The sequence below is a fragment of the Eretmochelys imbricata genome, chromosome 6 (genome assembly GCF_965152235.1).
Source record: "Eretmochelys imbricata isolate rEreImb1 chromosome 6, rEreImb1.hap1, whole genome shotgun sequence".
NCBI lineage: Eukaryota > Metazoa > Chordata > Testudines > Cheloniidae > Eretmochelys > Eretmochelys imbricata.
In genome coordinates this window covers 62,999,758-63,023,352 of record NC_135577.1, presented here as the reverse complement: position 1 = coordinate 63,023,352, position 23,595 = coordinate 62,999,758, and the positions used below count along the sequence as shown (strand labels likewise).

The window sequence follows — 23,595 nt, the reverse complement described above, 5'->3', positions numbered from 1 at the left end:
TGCCCAGATGAAGGAGGATGCCGCTTGGCTCTGCTGTTGCTGATTCTGCAACTGGACACTGCCTACTGGGTCCTAGTGCCAGTTGTGCTCCCCTTCTGTGTGCTGGGAGCCATCCTGTTTTCTGTGTAACAGTGACTGCCCATGGTGGGGTAGGGCATATGGCGAGGGGGATGGCGAGGAGGAGGAAATGGGAGAAGGAGCGTGGGGTGGGAGGAAGAGGCAGGCAGTGGGGAAGGGAAGGGAGATGGGGTGGGGAAGGGAGTAAGTGAATCGGGGGGAGAGTGGGAGCTTGGCTGCAGCTGGGACTCCCCTGTTAAGCTGTCCCATCAAGCACCCACCCCAACGAGCCCCACCTCCCCTGCACCTGGACCACCCCAACGAGCCCCCTCGCATCCAGAACCCCGAGACCCTGTGCATCCAGATCTCTCACTTAGCTGTCCACACTCAGATTGCCCCACACAGAACCCTGTAACCCCACTCCTGGATCCTCCCACACTAAGCTCCTCTACACTTGGATCCTACTGGGTTAAGCCTGCCTGCCCACACCTGCTGCTCCTGGCGCAGAGGGGCGGGGCTGCAGGGTGATCTCCCACCTCCGTGCAACCAGTGGCCTGTGCTCCCACTGCCATGCTGGTACCTCTACATTTATTTATTAATAAAATTTGCAGAATTTTAAAATTGTGCAGAATTTTTATTTTTTGGCACAGAATTCCCTTAGGAGTAATGGTTGGTATAGTACACAAAATGTGAGTATCTTGTCTAAACATGGCCTTAAATACTTTATACAGACCATATTCACTTCTGAACCATTTACATTCTAACCAGAACTTTATTTAAAGCTCTTTTGTTTTGATGCCCACAACTATTATTTCCTGTAAAATACCATCAATTCCAAGTCTACTATGTCACAGATATAAGTTTTCCCTCCTGCACAAATCTGATGTAAACTGAGGACTTGTCTACACTTACAACACTGCACTGGTGCAGCTGTGCTGCTTAGTGAAGATGCTACCTACTGTGATGGGAGAGCTTCTTCCATCAGCATAGGTACTCCACCTTTCCAACGGGTGGTAGCTATGTTGATGGGAGAAGCTGCCTTGTTGACACAGCGCCATCTACATAGAGGATTAGGTTGGTGTAATTATGTTGCTATGGGGTGTAGATTTTCCACACTCCTGAGCGACAGTTATACTGACATAAGTTGGTAGTATATTCCAAGCCTGACTTTTGCTCTAGTACAGATCTGCAAGTGGATGCATCAACAAGTAAAAAAATCACAAATCTAACTTTAAAGTCTTTCATTTCATGGATATAAATAGATTCTGATCCACGATTAATGCTATCTTGTAAATTCCAGAGTATTTTAGAATTTTTATAAGTGAAATGTTTAGCTACTGCACAAATAGCACTAACGTGGCAAACATTTGGATCTCCCCAGGTTCCATTTTGTGGAACTATCGAGTTCTAGAAGCTTCTTTTAAATGAAAGAGGGAGATTCTGTGCTGCATCTTACATCCAAGAGTTCTGAAGGCCCTTAAGAATAAGGTTGTTGAGTAGTGATCAGAAATGTGCACTCATGAAAATCCAGGTGGATTGACTTAAATCAAAATTATTTACGTTACCAATTTTAAGCATGATTTATTATCAGCAAGCAGGAAACTATGATTGAAATAATTAATCTTGTTTTGCATTTCTACTTTTTATTTTCCAAAAGATTTATTTTCTCACTGATTGGGATAACCATTAAAACAAGCTGATTCGCAAATAAACGTAGCCTCTACACTAAATTTGGTACTTTTCCTAACCAGGAGGATACACTCTATCTATAAAAAATTATTTAAGCTATTTGCACAAAATCATCATTTTGAAGTCTTTTTTTGTCAGATAAGTAAAAACCATCTTAAATGTATTGGATACGCAAGAAGAAAAGTAAGTTTATCAAAACAGGTTTTGAATTTAAAAACTGATTTATCAAATAAAAGAAGTACATTAACTGTAGTTAGTGAATTGACAAATTGTTTCTGGTCACCAGGGGATGATTTTCAAAGAATTTAGTTGCTGAAACATGTAGACAGATACCTAGAGGGATTTTTAAAAGTACCTAAAGATGCAGATAAGTGCCTTCTTAAGTGCCTAAAACACCTTTAAAAAAAACTGGCTCATGTCCTTCATGTTTTTTCAACAAATAGCTCTCTCCCCCATCTACTTTTTATTGATTTAAAAAAAGGAAAACAAGGTTTCTTGCTTTTTCAACTTCCAGTTTCACAACTCTGAATGATCTAATCCAAGCGAAGAAAATATTTTCTCTGCATCTGATACACTGAAACCAAAAGTAATAAAGACAAAAGCTTTTCCGGGCAACAGAAATGGAAAGTACTTACATTTGGACAAATGTAAAATACCAGCACTTGCTCTACTGTAATGACTGAAAATAAACACTTAAGTAAGCTTGAGATAACCTCTAAAGTTGAAGTATTCCCCGATTCCACATATCCAATTAAAAAGCATCACAAACACATCCAAATTTGAGGAGTGCTCATTAATGCCGCTTTTTTTAAAATTTAAATGATTAAGATATTATAATAAATTTAGTCCTCAACACAGTTTGTCATGATTTCAAATTTAGTTTTAAAACTTTTTAAAAAAAGAAAAATGTATATAATTTAAATACAAAAATCAAACTTAAAAACACACTGATTTTTTTTAAAGCAACTTTTATTCACCCTGATTAAAATAAACTAATATACAGGAGGTTATCAAGTGCTGTACCTACAATTCTGGGAAGGCACTGGGGCAACCAGAGAATTACAGACTAGTAAACTTTCATTCTGTACTATTAAATTTATTGAAACAATAATCAGAATACAAAAGATCTAGAAGATCATGATATGACAGGGTCTGACTAACATAGCTCATCTCTAGGAAAATATTAGCATATGAGAATGCCTCTAGATAACCATGACAGCAAGGAACAGAGTCAAAATACCTACAATTAATACTGTGGCTTCTGAAGAAAAAGATACATATTATTATACAACCAATGTTTTACATCATCAGACATATGGACAAAAACTAGAAAATTAAATGTTTATTAACTATACATCCCCATATCCTCCTTTAGTGCATCCTCATGCTTTTGTCCAGTAGGTTTAGGCCAAGAGAAAATATTCTACTAGATGGTTTATCATTATTTAGTATAGAGGGAATTTTATAGGTTTAGACACAAGCTAAACCAGGACTGGCAACATTCCCATTATATTTGTATTTCCAGCTTCATAACCTAAGCTATATGGTTAAAAAAGCAGACAGAAACCCAACTTACAAAGATATTATCCTTCCAAATATCCAAACAGGAAGACATTATGGGACACATTTTACATCCAATTTTGAACAATGCTCTATACTAGGGATAGTGAACAGGCGGACTGCATGCCAAATCTGGACCACTAGACTCTTTTGAACGGACCCCAAAATCTTTTTATTTACTTATCATCATCATCATCATCAACACTTTCTCTGGCATCTGGACATTGACTATACCTTGACTAAGAAATTTGAACCTTTACAAAAAATAATTGATTACCCCAGCTCTATACAAGGATTAGCTGCTTCTGATGTCAAGACAGAAGAACGGTCAGAGGCTTGTGTCTATGCTAGTGCTCGTTCTATGACAATATATAATACTATATATGGATATCTTATTCCAGTCAGTTGGATATCTAAAACTGAGCTTAACAGATAAGTGCTGGAGAAACTGGGCAAGTAAAATCTCTAGAACATATTGAATAGCATTTCCCAAAAATAATGGGATAAAATTAAGGTGGTTCAATAGCTCACCAATATGAAGGTTATACTGCAACCTGAAGAAATTTTGCAACTATGTAACCAAAAATTAGAAGGGCAAAAAAAAAGGTATGTATTTTTAACCACAAAGTATATAGCTGTAAATGTATGGAAGAGCCCAATGACTCATCTTATAATCAACTGCTGGAGATGGAAGAAGAGTAACTTATGCTTTTAAAGACGACAAAATATTTTTAAGTACAGATGTATTTTTTTGGACTACCTGTCCAAACATTCTTACCAGAAAGTTGCACAGAAGAGACATCCAGAACAAGAGAAGAAGTCTGATGAATAGCTATTTATACTTCATCAGGTTTCTTGGAACACTTTTAATGGTTCTGAACTAGCATACATTGATTCTACTGACCTATTGAACATTGTAAAAAATTAAGGAGTACTGTGACTGCCTCAGAACTCAACATGTGCTACTACATTGTTTCATGGTCTCTGTGTATATAATGTCTTCATCGGATGCATACTGTGGAAACTGCAGAAGTGAGCTGTAGCTCATGAAAGCTCATGCTCAAATAAATTGGTTAGTCTCTAAGGTGCCACAAGTACTCCTTTTCTATGTGCTACTACTGCTGCTTTGGAGGTGGTAGGAGCACAGCCTAAGAATATTCAGTTATTTTGGCATGCTGCCAAAATTTTCCTGAGAAATGCAAGTAACAGAAGGGAAATGGTGATTGTCCAAAGTTTCTCTCAGCAAAAACCAAACAGCATTTCATGGAACAAAGAAAGGGCATGTCTGCATCCTGAGGGCTTTCATCCCATGTTTAAAAGTCCTGCTGCAAACAATGGAGATGTTAGAGTTTCTCCCACCCTCCCTTCCCAGCAAAAAAAAAAAAAGTTTGCATGACTTTTATAATGCAAAACATTAGGCAATCTAAGCATAGGGGTTTAATTACTTCCCTGTAACAGAAATTGGTCCAATAAAAAGTATTCTCACCCACCTTATCTTCCCTATAATAAAGGAGGCCTGAAAGTCATCACATAATCCATTCAAACCAATTTTTTTTTCCTCCCTGGGAAATGAATGACCAACTACATCTTTAGCCTACAGACACTCATTAACATACAAATAAAAAACAAAACAAGGAAAATATCTACCTGCTTCACAGACTCAAAAAACCCTTTAACACAATCTGGCCCTGAGAATTGGACCTTAAAAATTTGCTGCAAAACAGAAGTGGTGGAAAACAGGGTTGGCAATTTCTTGGGAAAAACTAGTTTAGGACAGGGCATTGGTAAATACTGGATTAAACTGGGAAAAAAATAATTGCATCAGGATCCAGCAAGTTCAGCAAGCATAGAACAAATCTTTACAAAAAAAACTTTGGAAGCCGCCATTCAAAACTCAGGAATAGGCTTGGTCTATCCACTACACTAAAGATGGTTTTCTGCTACAAACCGCTGCATGGCCAATTGAACCTGGATTGGTAGTCTGCAACCCCACATGCTTCTGACTGCTTAATGCTCCAAGCCCACAACTCAGGCATTATTGTTGTTTTCACATAATCAAATGCTTTCAACTTTTGTTTATATAATATTGAAAACTGAAACGTGTCATGACATGTATAACTTTCTTGGAGAAAACACTGCATACAGACAAGCTGATGTTCATTATTACAATTAAATATATTGATATTACGCCCACTGCAGTTTTACTTCTTATTTGTACAGTGCTAAAAAAAATCTACTGCCTTATGTAACTATGTAACTAAAATTCAGTGTAATGTAGTGTGCATTAATGAAGCAGTTTTTAAAATAAAAAATGCCTAAAACTGGGACTAATTAGTTTTTCCTGGGATGGTTAAAACCATTATTTTTTTACCTCGTAAAAACTACCTCTGGTAAATATCATGCCATCACTGATGGAAAACCAGCTCCATTAAACCCCTGCACAGATCCATCAAATGCAGGATAAAAAAAAGCACACCATAGACCTTCAAGCAAGACAGGGAGCAAACCAGGGATGTAACCTTAGTCCGAACTTCAACATTTACATCAATTACCTACCAATTGTAGAGGAACAATTCCCAAACCAATGACTCCCCAAAAATGACAAAAATAATGTGTGCCGCCTGCTGATTTAGTTATACTATCACTTATATAAGATCACCAAAGAAATATACACCTTCTAGAAACTTACTCTCTGAGTAAAACAGTTTAATTCTACTTACTCTACTACATGGGAGTAAAGTCTGGGGCCTAACTTCAACTCATTACACTGATAAGAATAAAACCCTGATAGAAACCCTATATATTCAGGTCTGCAAACAAAATACCCCATGTGCAGAAGGAACTCCAGCAACAATGACTGCTGAGCAGAAGACCTGGGCTAATTCCCTTTGCTAATCAACATACAGCAAGAAACATTAAACTTCTAGTGTCATCTCCTCCAAAGCAGCAAATATTATTTCCACTGCAAAGCACTAGAAGATCAAAAACAAACCAAATGAGATCATCTACTTTTATATCATTGTTCATCAGGCATAAATTTTTTTTACTTGCAGTTCAGTGGAACATACAACCCTGCTCAAAGCCAAAAAATGGTTAAGATGCTAGACCCAGCACCAAAAACATCAATACAGAAGTCACTGGGAAGAGAAAGTTAAAAAAAAAAAAAAAGCAAATAAGCTAGACTGCTGCAGATCCTTACACAGGACTCAATACAATGAGATATACAAATTAGGCAAAAAGAAAAGGAGTACTTGTGGCACCTTAGTGACTAACCAATTTATTTGAGCATGAGCTTTCGTGAGCTACAGCTCACTTCATCGGATGCATACCGTGGAAACTGCAGCAGACTTTATATACACACAGAGAATATGAAACAATACCTCTTCCCACCCCACTGTCCTGCTGGTAATAGCTTATCTAAAGTGATCATCAAGTTGGGCCATTTCCAGCACAAATCCAGGTTTTCTCACCCTCTACCCCCCTCACACACATTCACTCTCCTGCTGGTAATAGCCCATCCAAAGTGACAACTCTCTACACAGTGAGAAAACCTGGATTTGTGTTTTGTATGGTTATACATAATGGCCGAGAAAACCTCGGCCCCAGCCCATACCCCACCCCCTTGCCCCAGCCCGGTGAAAGTGACTGAGGGTGGGGAGAGTGAACGACGGAGAGGGGGAGCAATGGAGTAAGTGGAGTGGAGCTTTGGGGAAGGGGCAGGGCAGATCCTGGGTTTCCCTAAGATTCAAAAAGTCATCTTGGGCGTAAAATGTTTGGAGGCCACTGTGCTAGGGTGATGGAAAAATTCTTCTGTCAACCTAGCACTGGCTTCATTGCGGGTTAGGCTAGCTTAACCACTTTTCCTGGGGCGTGGTTTTTTTCATACCCCTGAGCAACATAGCTGGGTTGACCTAACTTTTTAGTGTAGACCTGGCCAAGAGAGGACTCTCTGATCAGCCAGTATAACAGAGACACTTCCTACTCCAGTTTCCAAAAAAAGGAGGAAGAGGAATATTTCCTCAAATTATTAGGAATCACAGAAGATAACTCCTTAGACAGTGATAATAGAAAAAATATGATTTAACCAAGTCTTTTCCCTACACTTTAGCAAGGCTCTTGTAGCTTATATACTAATTAAATTTTAGTGATTTAAAGTTGGAAGTTTTAAATATTGCTCGATTTTTGTTATAAAAATTTAAGTCCTTTTCTCACAGATCCTATGATGGCTGGAGAACCAATGAAATGAACATCACTATAAAGAGCAAAAGGGATTTTTAGCCAGACTGCTTAAAACTTGTTAACAATATTTAATTTCAATTAATAACTGGGCAAAAAGTAAAAAACCTTAAATTAATGAATGAAAACTAATATACAATTTCTGGAACTCTTGACACGTTCTGCAGAAAGATCAAAATATTCCCCAATAGGTCTAAAAACAAGAAAAAAAATCCCTTCTCCACGAATAAGTAATGGAAACCCAAAAGACCTGCTTGTGGGGATACTGAAACTCTGATCCTTGTACCTTCTGCCTCATGTAAGAATGGTAGAGGTCTTATATGTTCCCCAACAGATTTTCAAGTACGAACTCTATTCGCCCATCTAAAACATGCAACAGTCCAACTGGCACTAAAGAAACTTTATTCCAGCAACTTTATAAGCCACAACATAGCTTCCAACTCTTTCCTCTCATCAAGCTGATTGAAAACCTAGCTAAAAATAGTCTTCAATGCCACCACTCTGGTGGATTCCCGAGACAGTACTGGTCACTCTGATGGATGACTTCTTTTCTGTAGAAGAAAATGTCCATATTTATCTGGCTGAACCCCACTGTTGCTCTTAATGCTATTGGCCAAACTCTGTCCCACGTCCTGGAGGCAGCAGAGGTGAATGGAAATGCCTGCAACAGTGAGATCTTTCTTCCTAGACCAAACCTAAATGGGTTTATTAGAAGTAACTGCAACTATGAATTTTTAGCCTCTATTCTTGGCTACTGCAACTGTCTATATCTAGGAATGAAATCACATACACCTCTATCCTGATATAATGCGGTTCACGGGAGCCAAAAAATCTTACCGTGTTATAGGTGAAACCACATTATATCAAACTTGCTTTGTCCTCGGGAATTTCCATTATTAATACAGTATTTGACACAAGTTTTATTCTTGGTATTGTTTTAGAAAAGGCGCATCTGATGTTGTCCTTCACATCAAGCCCGGGGTCAGGGCTCGCAGCCCAGCGCACCGGGGTCAGGGCTCGCAGCCCAGCGCACCGGGGTCAGGGCTCGCAGCCCAGCGCACCGGGGTCAGGGCTCACAGCCACGTGTCCCTGTTGGGGCTCACAGCCCAGAGCAGGGGTCGGAGTCAGGGCTCACAGCCGCACGCTGGGGCTCGTAGTCCCGCAACTCCACAGAGGGGTTGGGGCTTGCAGTCATGCGTCGCGGTTGGGTCTCACAGCCCCATGCAGGGGTCGGGACTTGCAACTTGCAGCCGTACGCTGGGGTTGGGGCTCGCGACCCCCACAGAACAAGTCACAACCCCCCCAGTTTGAAAACCAATGTTGTAGACGAGACAGAAAACCATTTTTGCTTTACCGCGTTATATCCGAATGCGTGTTATATCAGGGTAGAGGTGTATCTTGAGAACGCTCCAGTTGGTTCAGAATGCAGCACTCCTCCTGCTCAACACAGGTTACTCAAATACCCCAACTCTTTGGACTCACTCCTCAGTGAGCGCAGAGTCCAGTTTAAGGTTGTTGTTCCAATTGTCAAAGCCTTGTGTGGTCCTAACCATCAGAGACTCTTTTCACAACCATACCAGCTACCTGCTTTCCACTACAATGTCAACCAATAGTGGGGAGACTTGTGACTGCAAGAGAAAGAATCAGGAGTACAGAACTCACTGACAGGGAAAATAAAAATGACTGACTAACCAACCCTTATCAATTTCTGTAAAAGTGCAAAACTCACTTCTTCAGTCAAGTTTTCTCCTCAAGAGTACCCCTATTCCAACATATCTAATTAAAAAAACCCTCAACAAATCTGCCTTTTGCCAGAAGGGAAGGAAGAAATTGGTAAGAAAGGTACGAGGTACTCAGAAGCCAGTCCTGCTTCTTGAGAGAAAGCTGGTATCATTGATCAAATTCAATGAAGTTGGAACTGAAAGAATGGGAGATAACTATGGCTATGTCTATATTACAGCCAATGTCTACATAACTTACGTTGCTCAGGGGTGTGAATAAACCACCCCCTTGAGTGACATAAGTGCTGACATAAGTGCTCATGTGCACAGCTTCTGCCATTTGCAGAAGTGATTTTATTATGCCAATGGGAGAGTTCTTTCCCAACAGCATAGTGTGTCTTCACCAGACGTGCTGAAGCAGCAGCCCTGTACGTGTAGACATGTCCTATGTCACCTAATTATACCATAGAGGCCTATCCTGCCCCTCCAGTAACAGCATGCGATAGATTTGAACCGCTCTTTTTTGTATTTTTCATTACATATAATGAGACAGGGAAAAATTTCTTGAATTGGTGAATGTAGGATAAATTTGCATTTTAATAGCTCAGTGAAGTAAACAGAATAGATATTTATACCAAGCAGAGGTAATCATAACAATTTCAAAAACTGTTTTACTGAGCAACACTTCGAACAAGACTCGTGTATATATACACATATATACACACACTTCAAAAAGAAATACCTAACGTAGGAATAAGTTTGTACAAGTCCCACATGACAGGGATACTAGATGTAAACAAGTTTATTTTCATTAAACAAACGTTTAAATCTCAATGTTTCCTTAAACAGAACAGTTTCTTTCTTTCTACAACTTCCACCAATACTTTAAACTCAATCCCACATATTTCAGAGTTGGGAAGGGAGAATTCCAAAAATAAACCTTATGACATAAACCTAAAACAATGTCACCATAAGGCAACACCCACTTGAGGTAGGAGTACCTTCATTAATCATCTTTTTAGTTTCATGCCGAAAGAATCAACATAGTACTGTAGAAGTTTAAGCCCCATAAGAACACAATGATGCTATCCATTTGAAGATAAACAGCTATTAAATTCAAAAACCTTAGAGCCAGAATTCCTTCATTATGCTAATCTAATAATATAAGCTGGATATCTGGCACTTGTATGTTGGGTTACTGAGTAATGCCTTCAGTAAATGGGGCTTTAACAAGTTTTACTACATTAATCCTTTGAATGAAAAGGGCCAAAGAACTCTGGACATGTCTCCTTTAAAAAAAGTTAATTTTATGTGTGTCTACAGCTCTGGATAGATGTATTTTTATATACCAAAGCCAAAAAGGGGGGGGGGGAAGGGATTATTTACTTACCTTGTAATCCTGCTTCTTTGAAGGCATCATTTTACTGGATTCTCCCTGCTTGGGTCTCACATCTCCAGCATTAATCATGCAGACTGATGTGCTTTGCACTAGAATTGAGGCCCAAGAGTGGAAATCTTATGACTGTTCAGTGTTGTCATTTTATATTAGTTGTCCTGCATTATGTTATGGATAGTACCAAAATATTCTATTAAACTGTAGCATGCTGTCCCCTGGAAGCTTGATTAGAACATTTACATCCCATGAAGCTATTTCAATGAATGGAAATTTGTAATATTAACCAAATATCCTGTGGCTCTACACATTTGTAATCCTGGTAAATATTGCTGTGGACACACAGCAAAGGGTCCAAATATTGTCTAATAATTTTAATGAAAAGAAAGCCACATGAGCGCCAAGACAATTATCGTCTATTTGTATTTGTGCATTTGGTTTTTCTTCCCTAAGACTAGCACCTTATATTTGTCTTTGTTGAATTTCACTGTTGTCACCTATAGTCCAGTTCTCCAGTTTATCAAGATCCCTCTGAACTTTAGCTCTATCGTTCAAAGTGCTGGCAGGCCTCTCCCCCCAGGTTTGTGTCATCTGCAAATTTGATGAGTATGTGCTCTATTCCTACATCCAGGTCATTAAAGATGTTAACACCTGACCAAGAACAGATTCCTGTGGAACCTCACTTGAGACCGCCCCTTCAATCAGACATCATTTCATTAATAATGACTCTTTGTTTGTGACAGGTTTCAGAGTAACAGCCGTGTTAGTCTGTATTTGCAAAAAGAAAAGGAGTACTTGTGGCACCTTTGCTGTAGCTCACGAAAGCTCATGCTCAAATAAATTGGTTAGTCTCTAAGGTGCCACAAGTACTCCTTTTCTCTTTGTTTGTGGTTGTTTAACCAATTATGTATCCACTTAATGACAGTTCTGTTGAGTCTGCATTTCTCCAGGTTACTCATCAAAATGTCATGTGGGACTGTGTCAAAAGCCTTGCTGAAGTCCAGGTATATTATGTCCACCACATTCTTCTTATCCACCAAACCAGATCCCTGTCAAAGGAGGAAATCAAGCTGGTTTGACATGGATTTGTTTTTGGTAAACCCATGCTGGCTGCTAGTGATTACCCCTTCACGTTCCAGGTATTTGCAAATTGAATGTTTTATACATTGCTCTCGTACAGAGGTGGGCAAACTACAGCCAGCGGGACCTGCCCGGCCCCTGAGCTCCTGGCCCGCAAGACTAGGCCCTGGCCCCTCCCCTGTTGGGCCCCTCCCCCGCAGCCTCAGCTCACTGAGCCACTGGCGCAATGCTCTGGGCAGCGGGGCTGGGTGCTCCTGGGACAGCACAGCTGCAGAGCCCAGCCTGAGCCGGTGCTCTGTGCTGCGCGGTGGCACGGCTGTAGCACCGCCAGCCACCTGTTCGCCAGGCAGCGCAGTAAAGGGGCGGGGGGGTTGGATAGAGGGCAGGGAAGTTCGGGGGTGGTGGTGGTGTTCGGGGGCAGGAGTGTGGATAGGGGTCGGTGTGGTAAGAGGGCAGGGAACTGGGGGGTTGAATGGGGGTAGGGGTCCTGTGGGGGGGCAGTCAGGAAGAAGGGGGGGGGGTTGGATGGGGTGGTGAGGGGCAGGGGTTCCAGGGGCGGTCAGGGAGAAGGGGTGGTTGATGGGGCAGGGGGGAGTCAGGAATGAGAGGAGGGGTTAGATGGGGCAGTGGAGGATCCAGGGTGGTCAGGGGACAGGGAGAAGGGGGGTCAGATAGGGGTCAGGGGCTAGGCCACGCCTGGCTGTTGGGGAGGCACAGCCTCCCCTAACTGGCCCTCCATACAATTTTGGAAACCTGATGTGGCCCTCAGGCCAAAAAGTTTGCCCGCCCCTGCTCGAGTAGTTTCCCCAAGTAACGAAGTCAAGCTGACTGGTCTATAGTTCCCCAGTTCCTCCTTCCCCCCTTTTAAAGGTGGGCACTATGTTAGCCCTTCTCCAGTCTTCCGGCCATCCATTAAATTTGCAAATATTCTTTCCAGTGGCTCAGATTTTTTTCAGTTAATTCCTTCAGTAATCTCGGGTAAACAGCATGAGACCCCACTGTTTTGAATTCAAATTGGTCAGAAGATCTCTGACATTTTCTTTAGTTATCCTGAGCTGCATTCCTTCCCCTTTATTGTCTATGGTAACTTGGCTAGTTGTCCCATCACATGTTATTTTTTAAGAGAAAACTGAAGCAAAGTAGGCATTGATCAGTGGACCCTCATTGTCCTCAATCTTCCTTTTTATTTGTCTGACCTATTTGAAGACCCCTTCTTGTTGTCTCTAATATTCCTTGCTAGCTGAAACTCATTCTTTGCCTTTGCTTTCCTGATTTTGTCCCTACATGCTCACGCTTTTCCCATATATACATCCTTGGTCACATGCCCCTCCTTCCATTTCCTGTATGTATCTCTTTTGGTTTTTAGATACCTAAAAAGCTCCTTATGCAGCCACACTGGCCTCCTGTGGCTCTTCTTATCTTTCCTCTGCAATGGAATATCTTTACGCTGAGCCTCTAGTATTACATCTTTTAGAAAATGCCAGCCCCTTTCAACTCCTTTTCTTCCTAATTGGTCTTTCCATGGGACCTTGCCTACTATTTCTCTGAGTTAGTTGAAATCTTCCTTTCTGAAGTCCAGTGTCCTTGTTTTGGTAGTCTCATGTCTTCCTTTCCATAGGATCTTGAATTCTATCAGATTATGATCACTTTCTCCCAAGTTCTGACCACCTTCACATTTGCCACTAATTCACCCCTGTTGGTCAAAACCAGATCCAAAATTGGTGACCCCATAGTTGTTTCCTCAGCTTTTTAAATCAGAAAGTTGTCCCCTACACACGATAAGAATTTGCAGGACATACGTTTTGCTGTAAGAGTCTTCCAACAGATATCAGGGAAGTTAAAATCCCCCAATAGTACTAGCTCATGCGTGTTAGCTAATCTTGTTACCTGCTTGCAGAATGATTAATTCACTTCCTCTTCCTGATTTGTTGGTCTATAATAGACCTATACCAAAACATCGCTACTGTTCCCTTTTTATCCTCACCCAGACTCTCACAGTAGGTCTGTCGCTCACTTCCTCTTGGTCCGCAGAGCAAGTGTATACATTCTTGATGTACAGCGCTACACCACCTCCCTTTTCCTCCATACCTTTTTTGGAACAAGCTATGTCCCTCAACACTGGTACTCCAATCATGGGAGTTGTCCCACCAACTTTCTGTAATGTCAGTTAAGTCATAATTTTCTTCATATACCATGACTTCCTGATTGTTCTCCATACTCATTGTATTTGTATACAGGCACTGAAGATATTTTGCAGACTGCCTGCCCTGCTGCTTTTCTTCTTGCCTTTCTAATACAGGTGTGATTTCTAGTTCCTTCTCCAGAAATTATCCCCTTCTCCTCGTCTTCAAGCCTAGATGTGCATTGGCCAGATTTGTCTCACCATCCCCCATAGGACCTAGTTTACAGCTCTCCTTATCAGGTTAGCTAGATGATGTCCAAAGATGCTCTTCCCAGTATTTGATAGATGGAGCCCATCCCAGCACAATAATCCTCTTTCCTGGAACATTAGCTTGTCGTCAAAAAAGCAAAAGCCCTCTCGTAGACACCACCTGCGTAGTCACGCATTTCCTTCAATGATTCAGTGGTCCCTGTCCGGGCCTTTTCCTTCAACAGGGAGGATGGACGAGACCACCACTTGCGCCCCAAACTTTACCCTCCTTCCCAGAGCCACGTAGTCTGTAGTGAGCTCCTTGAAGTCAGTGAGTCGTTATAGTAACTGTAGTTGAGATGTCTGCACATGTGGCTCCCACTCACAGTGTGTGCAGCAGTTCAAATGTTTTCACCAGCAGTTTCCAGTAGGGGTCACACGTGCTCCTCATGTCCTCATTCTCTCCTCCCTGCACCCCAAGGGCATACAGAGCACAACGATCCCAACAGCCACTAAGTTCCTTCAACTATTAGAACCTCATATATAGAACTCCAAGCTGTGAGGAGGAAGGCAGGTCCTAGGATCCACACATGCAGACATCTTTAAGGTCTAGTTACTGTAAAATAAATAACTGCTCTTTCTGCTTCGAGTGCTGCGCATGTGGACCCCATTCTTGTAGTCATCTTCAATAGAAGTGGAAGCTAGGAGTTTTCTGAAAAGAGATTGTAGAACTGCTCTCTAGAATGGATGTCTTAACACTGAACAGTCACTAGAGAAAAATGTTTTGTAAACAGGAAGACCATAAATTGCCACCCTACCCAAACATGCCGTCAATGTCATCTATTGTTTAGACAAGGTAAACATGTGGCCCCGTCTGCATAGATAAGTCATTACTACTGATAGATCATCACCCTGTAGGTCGAGGGTAATTTCTAAATATAGAATCTAGAGCGGGAATAATGGAAGCAAGAGCTACCATACAAATTTTGGTGCATCAAGTGTATCTGTTTAAATTCCTGAGCTCTAGGATCTGATGTCAATCTCCCTTCTTCACTATAAGAAAGTAAGGGGAACAGAAACTCTTTCCTATAAATTCTTGAGCAAATCAGTTCTCTTGCTCCTAGATCAACAAGATAGTCTATCTCTTGACACACTGCATTCTCATGAGAGTGGTCCCTGAAGAGAGACTGGGACTGGAAATGGGTGGGAAGCAAAGTTTGAAATTGAATGACAAACATCCTCAATAACTTGAAGGACTGTCTGATCTGTGGTGGTTGCTATCCAAGCTTCCTGGGGTGGGCAGGGGGGAAAGAGTTCAGAACAAAGGAAAGAAGGAAAATGGTATAGATCCTTGTAGATTAGTCCCAAGATGCTTGACTGTCACAGCAAATCTGATGCCTCTGTGTCTGTCCCAGTGCAAGGTTACCGAAGAGGATGATGGGCCTAATCTCCTCTTTTGATATCCCAATCTCTCTATTGATAAAAATGGGGAAGGAGTAGTGTTCTTATATGTAGGGGATTTACAACAAGACTGCTTCCTCTTGAAAGTGCGTAAACCTTTCTTGGATCCTTTAAAGAATGAAGAGATTCGTTCACTTTAGCACTAAATAAATTTAGTCTATTGAACTCCAAATCTTCAATGGTTGTCTGCACTTCCCTTGGCAACCCTCATGCACACAACTATGATGCACACCTCAGAACACTAGCTGTAGCCATCAAACGGACTACCATATCAGCTGCATCTAGTGCAAAGTGAAACAAGGTTTTAGCAATTTAGCAGATCTTCCTTAAAGATTCATTTAAACTCATCTCTAAATTCTAAAGGTAACTTGTTTTTAAACTCAGATGATTTATTCCACTGATGGTAATCATATTTAGATAGCATGGCTCGATAGTTAGCTATACTCACACAAAGACGCAGGAAAAATTATTCCTCAGCCTAAGAGTTCTAATCTCTTTGGAAGTTGACTTTCCTATTTGTTTTGATTTTTCATCTGAAGCAGTAAAAAGTAACTATTATGGAATTGGAGGAGTATAAAAATACTCAAAGCCTTTTGACAGTACCTGATATCCATGATCCACACATTTTGAAGTCGATGAAATCAAAGCCGGAATAGCCCAGAGATCCTTTGACGGATGTAAAATTCCCACATTAATAGGTAGAGCAATTCTATTTTGAGAAGCTGACTGAAGAATATCAAACAGCTATTCACTTTCCCCTATACAATTGCTAAAGACGCTTCCAAAATCTGCTCCGTGTGTTTCAATAACGTCTGAAGGATTTAAAATCATCCATTGATGCAGGCATAGGAGATGACATCCTCAATAGGAGAGGAAGGAGAACAAGGTGGTACTCAGGCCATGGAGTCAATAGCACAAAGCTTGCAACCCGAAGAGATAAGATCATAGAATCATAGAATATCAGGGTTGGAAGGGACCCCTGAAGGTCATCTAGTCCAACCCCCTGCTCGAAGCAGGACCAATTCCCAGTTAAATCATCCCAGCCAGGGCTTTGTCAAGCCTGACCTTAAAAACTTCCAAGGAAGGAGATTCCACCACCTCCCTAGGCAACGCATTCCAGTGTTTCACCACCCTCTTAGTGAAAAAGTTTTTCCTAATATCCAATCTAAACCTCCCCCACTGCAACTTGAGGCCATTACTCCTCGTTCTGTCATCTGCTACCATTCAGAACAGTCTAGAGCCATCCTCTTTGGAACCCCCTTTCAGGTAGTTGAAAGCAGCTATCAAATCCCCCCTCATTCTTCTCTTCTGCAGGCTAAACAATCCCAGCTCCCTCAGCCTCTCCTCATAAGTCATGTGTTCTAGACCCCTAATCATTTTTGTTGCCCTTCGCTGGACTCTCTCCAATTTATCCACATCCTTCTTGTAGTGTGGGGCCCAAAACTGGACACAGTACTCCAGATGAGGCCTCACCAATGTCGAATAGAGGGGGACGATCACGTCCCTCGATCTGCTCGCTATGCCCCTACGTATACATCCCAAAATGCCATTGGCCTTCTTGGCAACAAGGGCACACTGCTGACTCATATCCAGCTTCTCGTCCACTGTCACCCCTAGGTCCTTTTCCGCAGAACTGCTGCCTAGCCATTCGGTCCCTAGTCTGTAGCGGTGCATTGGATTCTTCCGTCCTAAGTGCAGGACCCTGCACTTATCCTTATTGAACCTCATCAGATTTCTTTTGGCCCAATCCTCCAATTTGTCTAGGTCCTTCTGTATCCTATCCCTCCCCTCCAGCGTATCTACCACTCCTCCCAGTTTAGTATCGTCCGCAAATTTGCTGAGAGTGCAATCCACACCATCCTCCAGATCATTTATGAAGATATTGAACAAAACCGGCCCCAGGACCGACCCCTGGGGCACTCCACTTGACACCGGCTGCCAACTAGACATGGAGCCATTGATCACTACCCGTTGAGCCCGACAATCTAGCCAGCTTTCTACCCACCCTATAGTGCATTCATCCAGCCCATACTTCCTTAACTTGCTGACAAGAATACTGTGGGAGACCGTGTCAAAAGCTTTGCTAAAGTCAAGAAACAATACATCCACTGCTTTCCCTTCATCCACAGAACCAGTAATCTCATGATAAAAGGCGATTAGATTAGTCAGGCATGACCTTCCCTTGGTGAATCCATGCTGGCTGTTCCTGATCACTTTCCTCTCATGCAAGTACTTCAAGATTGATTCTTTGAGGACCTGCTCCATGATTTTTCCAGGGACTGAGGTGAGGCTGACTGGCCTGTAGTTCCCAGGATCCTCCTTCTTCCCTTTTTTAAAGATTGGCACTACATTAGCCTTTTTCCAGTCAACCGGGACTTCCCCGGTTCGCCATGAGTTTTCAAAGATAATGGCCAATGGCTCTGCAATCACAGCCGCCAATTCCTTCAGCACTCTCAGATGCAACTCGTCCGGCCCCATGGACTTGTGCACGTCCAGCTTTTCTAAATAGTCCCTAACCACCTCTATCTCCACAGAGGGCTGTGTAAGATGTATTTATTCAATTTGGCAGAAACCAAGGAGATTAGTTTCCTTAAAGTTCTCTTTCGTATTTTCTTTCCTTTTTGTTGACTTCTTCGCCTCTTAGATGTAGAGCTCCTGACAGAGTCTGATGAAAAGCCAGAGTCAGAAAAGGAAAACCCCTATGTAGATCATGAAATCGCTGGTAATTTTTAAACTTGAGAAGAGCTTTTATTCCCATCCCATCTGATCGTCCTCAGATTCTTCCCCCTCTCGCTCTCCCCCAGCATTCATCGAAGAGGGTAGGATTTCTCACAAGACAGGTTTGCTTATACTCCCTCCTTGATAGGTGGACAACACGGTACCTTCATTGTGTTATGAAGCCTGATTAGAACACTATGGAAGGGTGAAGTCCTTATGAAGTAGGAGAGACAAACTGCCCTTAGTTCCAAGATGCTGGCATACAGTTTGCATTCCCACTGTGATCAGTGCCCCGAACTAATTCCATAGTAGAATGGGGCTCCCTCCTGAGCAGGCTGGCATCTGTGGCCACCTGAATCCTAGGACAAACTTGAAAAGGGGAACCTTATTAGACAGTTGGTGTTTTCCAACCACAAATGCAGTGATTCTTGATCTTTTGGGGAAGCAAACGGCCATTCAGCTCCCTCCATAGAGTGGAGAAATATTCTTGGGTCCTATTGAAGACCCTGGATATGAAACTGCACCCACAGGACCAAATCCTGGAAGGACAGCAGGAGCCCCCAGGAAAAGCATGCTGTCAATACAGACATACAACTTGATGTGAAATTGCCCAAAGATTCCAGTTTCAGGATCCTGCTTGGAAAAGGGAAATCTTCATTCTGTGTTGTTGACAGTTCCATCAAGGAGGGAGACTGATTGTTATGCAAGTTCACTACCAGGCTCAAGTCCCTGATCAGTTGCAGAAATTCCATCAACCACTGTAGATACCATCTGGCTAGTGCTGACTTAGACCAGCCAGTTACTAAGAGCTAGTCTACAATGGCAGTGCTTTAACGTGCCTCGTGTGGTCGCAGCGCAGCACTGGGAGAGAGCTCTCCCAGAGCTCTAAAAAACCACCTCAACGAGTGGCGTAGCTCCCAGTGCTGGAGCACTGTTTACACTGGTGCTTTACAATGCTGCAACTTGCTGAGCTCAGGGGTTGTTTTTTCACACCCGAGTGAGAAAGTTGCAGCGCTGTTAATTGCCAGTGTAGACAAGCCCTAAGGAACTACAGAGACCTTCTTTTCTAAAGCTGTTATGATGATTACATATTGATGACTGTCCAAGGAACCAAACAACACGCAGGGAACTGACCTGGAAGTGTCTGAAAATCTCAGGAATCATATGTATGTGGTAGAAGTGGTTGTCAAGGTAAGCATTCTTATATCAACTCACAAAGGGACTGTGACCTCCTTGCAGATTGAGTCCCATCTGGATCAATCTTTGCCTAGGTCTTTAAGGTGGTCTGGCTGAATATTTAGTTTCTGTCCGTCACTGGCAATCTTATGCCACTGAAGCTCTTGGCACCCATGCGATTGCTGGCTATGTAGTGACATTCCTTGGTACACACTTTGGAATTTGTTGGGCTGCCATTCTAATAATGTCCATATCTAGAAAGATGCTGAAACCGAATTAGTGCTGATACAGGTGGTTGCTGGGATTGGCTTCAAATATCCTGAACAATGCAGTATGCAGACCCAAGTCCAACCAATCGTATCAGACTCCCTAGAGCCCTCCCAAAATGTGGCCTTTGTTCATGGTGCAGTGTGGGAAAACTTGACTATCCAGAGAACAAAGAAAACCGGCCTATGGGAGAGAGACTTTTGGCGGACTCCCAGAACATGAGTCCAGTAGGACTGCATCTACAGTACAAAGCAATAGGACTTGATCCCTGGGTATCAGCTTGACACAGGCTCAGCCCCTTCACATCTCCCCTGGGGTCCTGGGACCAAGCCAGTTGCGTGTAGATGGAGGGGAGGGAGAGGGTTACACTTGAGCCTGAGTTCAAACCCTGGGATTACCCCATGCAGAGTTTTAAGATACAAGTTCAAAAAACTCCAAAATTATAGTGTCACAAGTAAAATATTTTCAAATTGTATCTTCCTCCAAATTATTAAAATACTTAATTTTCTTAACCCTGAAATGTTTTCTTCGAGTTTCAATCCAAATGAATTTCCACAGTACAATATAAAACCCTTAATAGTAGTTATCAAGAGCATAATTACTTTTGCTACGTACTTTACTTGGCTGACGTATTGTAATTAACTTATTAATTCTTTCTATGGAATATGTTCATATAGAAATATAATTCCAAGTATTTTTGGTCAATATTATAGCATTATATCAATAAAGCTTACTAGGCTATTCTTGGAGACAGATGAGCTAGATTAATACCAATTAAAAAAATACAGTAATTACAAAAAATGGTAGCAGAATAGGGAATTTACAGGACAAGTGCTAGAAATTGTATGCTTATAGCCTTACTATGAGTCCTGTCAACCTTTTCCAAATATCGAGTTCACACACAAACCAAAAAGAGTAGAATCACTGGAGTTACCAAGAGTCACACTAAAATCCTGCCATTTCCCACCAGCTAGCCAAAGTGACTAATACCAATTTTAACCACCATACAAGCAAGTTCTATTTCGTAGTTTAAATATCCAGTAAAGGTTAGGATTACCAATACCATTTTAACCAATTCTGAGTCATTTTCTTTTTTAGCTGAAGATATAATGAATGTGTAAAGATCGATAATGATAATAATAAAATAATAATAAAGAAAAATTTCTTTGGTGGCTACTCATTTCACAAACATTGTTGATGGAATCTTGAGAGATTTTTCTGTACAACAGAACGCTAAGTTTTAAGAAAAACGTATTAACATTTTTTACTTTTACAATACTTGGTCAAAAACATTTTTAATTGCACACAAAAGTCAGCTACTGTACAGGCCTGCCAGTTCAACCCAGAGAGCTTCAAGGAAAACAAATCATTAACAGGGCTGTAGAGTCTGTTTTAGCATGGACATGTCAAATAAAAACTTGAGGCACCAACTTTTGAAGTTCTTAGTAAGCATAGGTGATAGAACAATATATCCACAAAAATTCTAAATACCATTAGCTGAAAGGGACTACATTATCAAAGTAAATCAGAGACAACACCCTTCATATCATCCAAATCAAGAGCAAATCTTGTATTCACAAAGCGTCCAGAGATAAACTCTTAATCACTTACAAGCGAAACAAGTTGAGTGTACTGCAACAAATATAGCACAACCCTAACTGATTAAGGGTATTGAACAGCTTCCATATGATGAGAGATTAAAAAGACTGGGACTTTTCAGCTTGGAAAAGAGATGATAGACGTCTATAAGATCATGAATGGTATGGAGAAAGTGAACAGAGAAGTGGTATTTGCCCCTTCATATAACACAAGAACTAGGGGTCACCCAATGAAATTAACAGGTACAAGGTTCATAGAAGAAAAAATTGCAGAACTGTAATAAAAAATTAAGGTCATGGTCAAGAAAGGTAAAGGTAACCCACAAAGATAAAAAAATTAGTTTCATTTTTTTCTTTTAAATGATGCATAAAGTTGGCCTGAACATTTCCTTGGCGAAGGCATTCCACTTTTTTCCTACCTTACATATATTAAGAATTTCAAATCTGGTCTTCACTCTTGACGCTGAAGACATCTTCAGAAGATATGAAAATGAAGCAGCAGATTTTTCAGCTCTTACCTGAGGGCCAGGGTACTGAATTTTAAAATATTTGGGACAGAAGGTCTTTGTTGGCAAAGTATTTGACTTAGACAGGTGTTAGTGTTAACAGACTGAATAAGACTACTTAGCCTCTCAGGGTATGTTTACATGGTAGCTGGGAGCATCTCTCCCAGTCCAGTTAGAGAGACACTAACTGTGCTCAAATTACTGCAATAAAAATAGAAGTGTGGACTTTGTGGCATGGGCAGCAGTATGGGCTAACCACTCATGTATAAGCCTACCTGACTCCCCAGGTCCATACTCAGGGGATTAGCTCAGGCCACCATCCATGTACTGCAATGTCCTCACTGCTATTTTTAGTACACTTCATCAAGTTGAGCTAGCATGTGTGTCTACCTGGGCTGGGAGGTACACTCCCAGCTGCAGTGTAGACATACCCTCAACCAGATTTTATTTTGTTGTTGTGTGATAATTCCTACTAGTTTCGCAGATGTCCACCTATCTTCCAGGAAAAACAGGGTATAACAAGACCTTAAATTTCTAATGTAAAGAAATTAAAAAAAAACAACCTTTCAGGCCAATTCTATAAATCATCAGCAAAAGAAGTCTTTTTTAGGTTGTTTTTATAAGCAGATTAATTTCCCAGTATCCTTTGGTCACCACACATTTAGTTTTGCGAGAGAACATACTCCTCATAAGCCAGATAAATTTATCAAAAAGGTCAAGCACTTGAAGACAACATCCCGTATTAATTGAACTCCCTTAAGATTAAAATTTGAGCTGAAAAAGCTACTTAGGACCTTGTTTAATGTGAGCTCTAAAAACAGAATTATAGTAATGCCTCATTTAACATTGTAGTTATGTTCCTGAAAAATGCAACTTTAAGTGAAACGATGTTAAACTAATCCAATTTCCCCATAAGAATGAATGTAAATGGGGGTGGGTGGGGTGGTTAGGTTCCAGGGAAATCTTTTTGCCATACAGTACAGTACTATAGTTGGGAGGTACCCCTGCCTTACCCCACAAAGGCACAGCCCATGGGCACTGGAGACAATGAGGCAGGCAAGGAGGCTGAAGGTGCTGTAGGCTAGGAGAAACATGTTGCGCAGCAGCAGCTTCCCCTACTCTGCAAGCACCAGGGGCGGGGGGCTCAACCCTCGGCCCACCCACTCCACCCAAGCCCCCACCCTTAACCTGCCTCTTCTTTCCCCCCTTCCTCCCCCTTTACTCAGCAACCTCACTCCTCCCCTCTCCCTCCCCTACCTCCTGCCAGTGGCAATCAACTGGCTTGCGGCATTGAGGAGGGAGAGGGGAGGAGTGAGGACATGGTGCGCAGGCTCCCCCTCCCTCCCCTGCCTCCTGAATGTCACAAGCCAGCTGATTGCAGCGGGCAGGAGGCAGGGGAGGGAGGCATAGGGGAGTTGATAGGGGGGCTGCCAGCTGTAGACAAAGCAGGCAGCCAAACGACATTATAGCGAAGCATTGCACAACTTTAAATGGAGCATGTTCTGTAACTGAGCAGGGACGTAAGATCGAAACAACGTTAAGTGAGAGGACATTAAGTGGGGAGTTACTGTACCACCATCTTGAAAAAAAAGAATGAAACTGACCTTTATACCTGAAATAAGGACTGTCTATAATATTTTACCAGCCATTCAGAATGAGAATTGACACCACTTATGGTGCAAGCTTCTAAATGTAAACCTGATGGAGAGAAGAACTTGCACAGCAATATGTTCATGAACTAGATTCAAAATAAAAATTAGGA

At 41.7% G+C, this 23,595-nt stretch overlaps 1 protein-coding gene across 3 annotated transcripts in view; it reads right to left on the bottom strand.

Moving 5' to 3' along the window:
* PALS1 (protein associated with LIN7 1, MAGUK p55 family member) overlaps window positions 1-23,595 on the bottom strand; it is a 138,940-nt gene that overhangs the window by 95,929 nt on the left and 19,416 nt on the right. Inside the window, exon 1 of one of the 3 annotated variants that reach the window (XM_077818699.1) lies at window positions 10,654-10,753. The exons of the other annotated variants lie outside the window; for them this stretch is intronic. The gene's annotated coding sequence lies outside the window, so the exon portion shown is untranslated. Of the gene's footprint in view, window positions 1-10,653; window positions 10,754-23,595 lie in introns of those variants that run through there. 3 annotated transcript variants of the gene reach the window in all.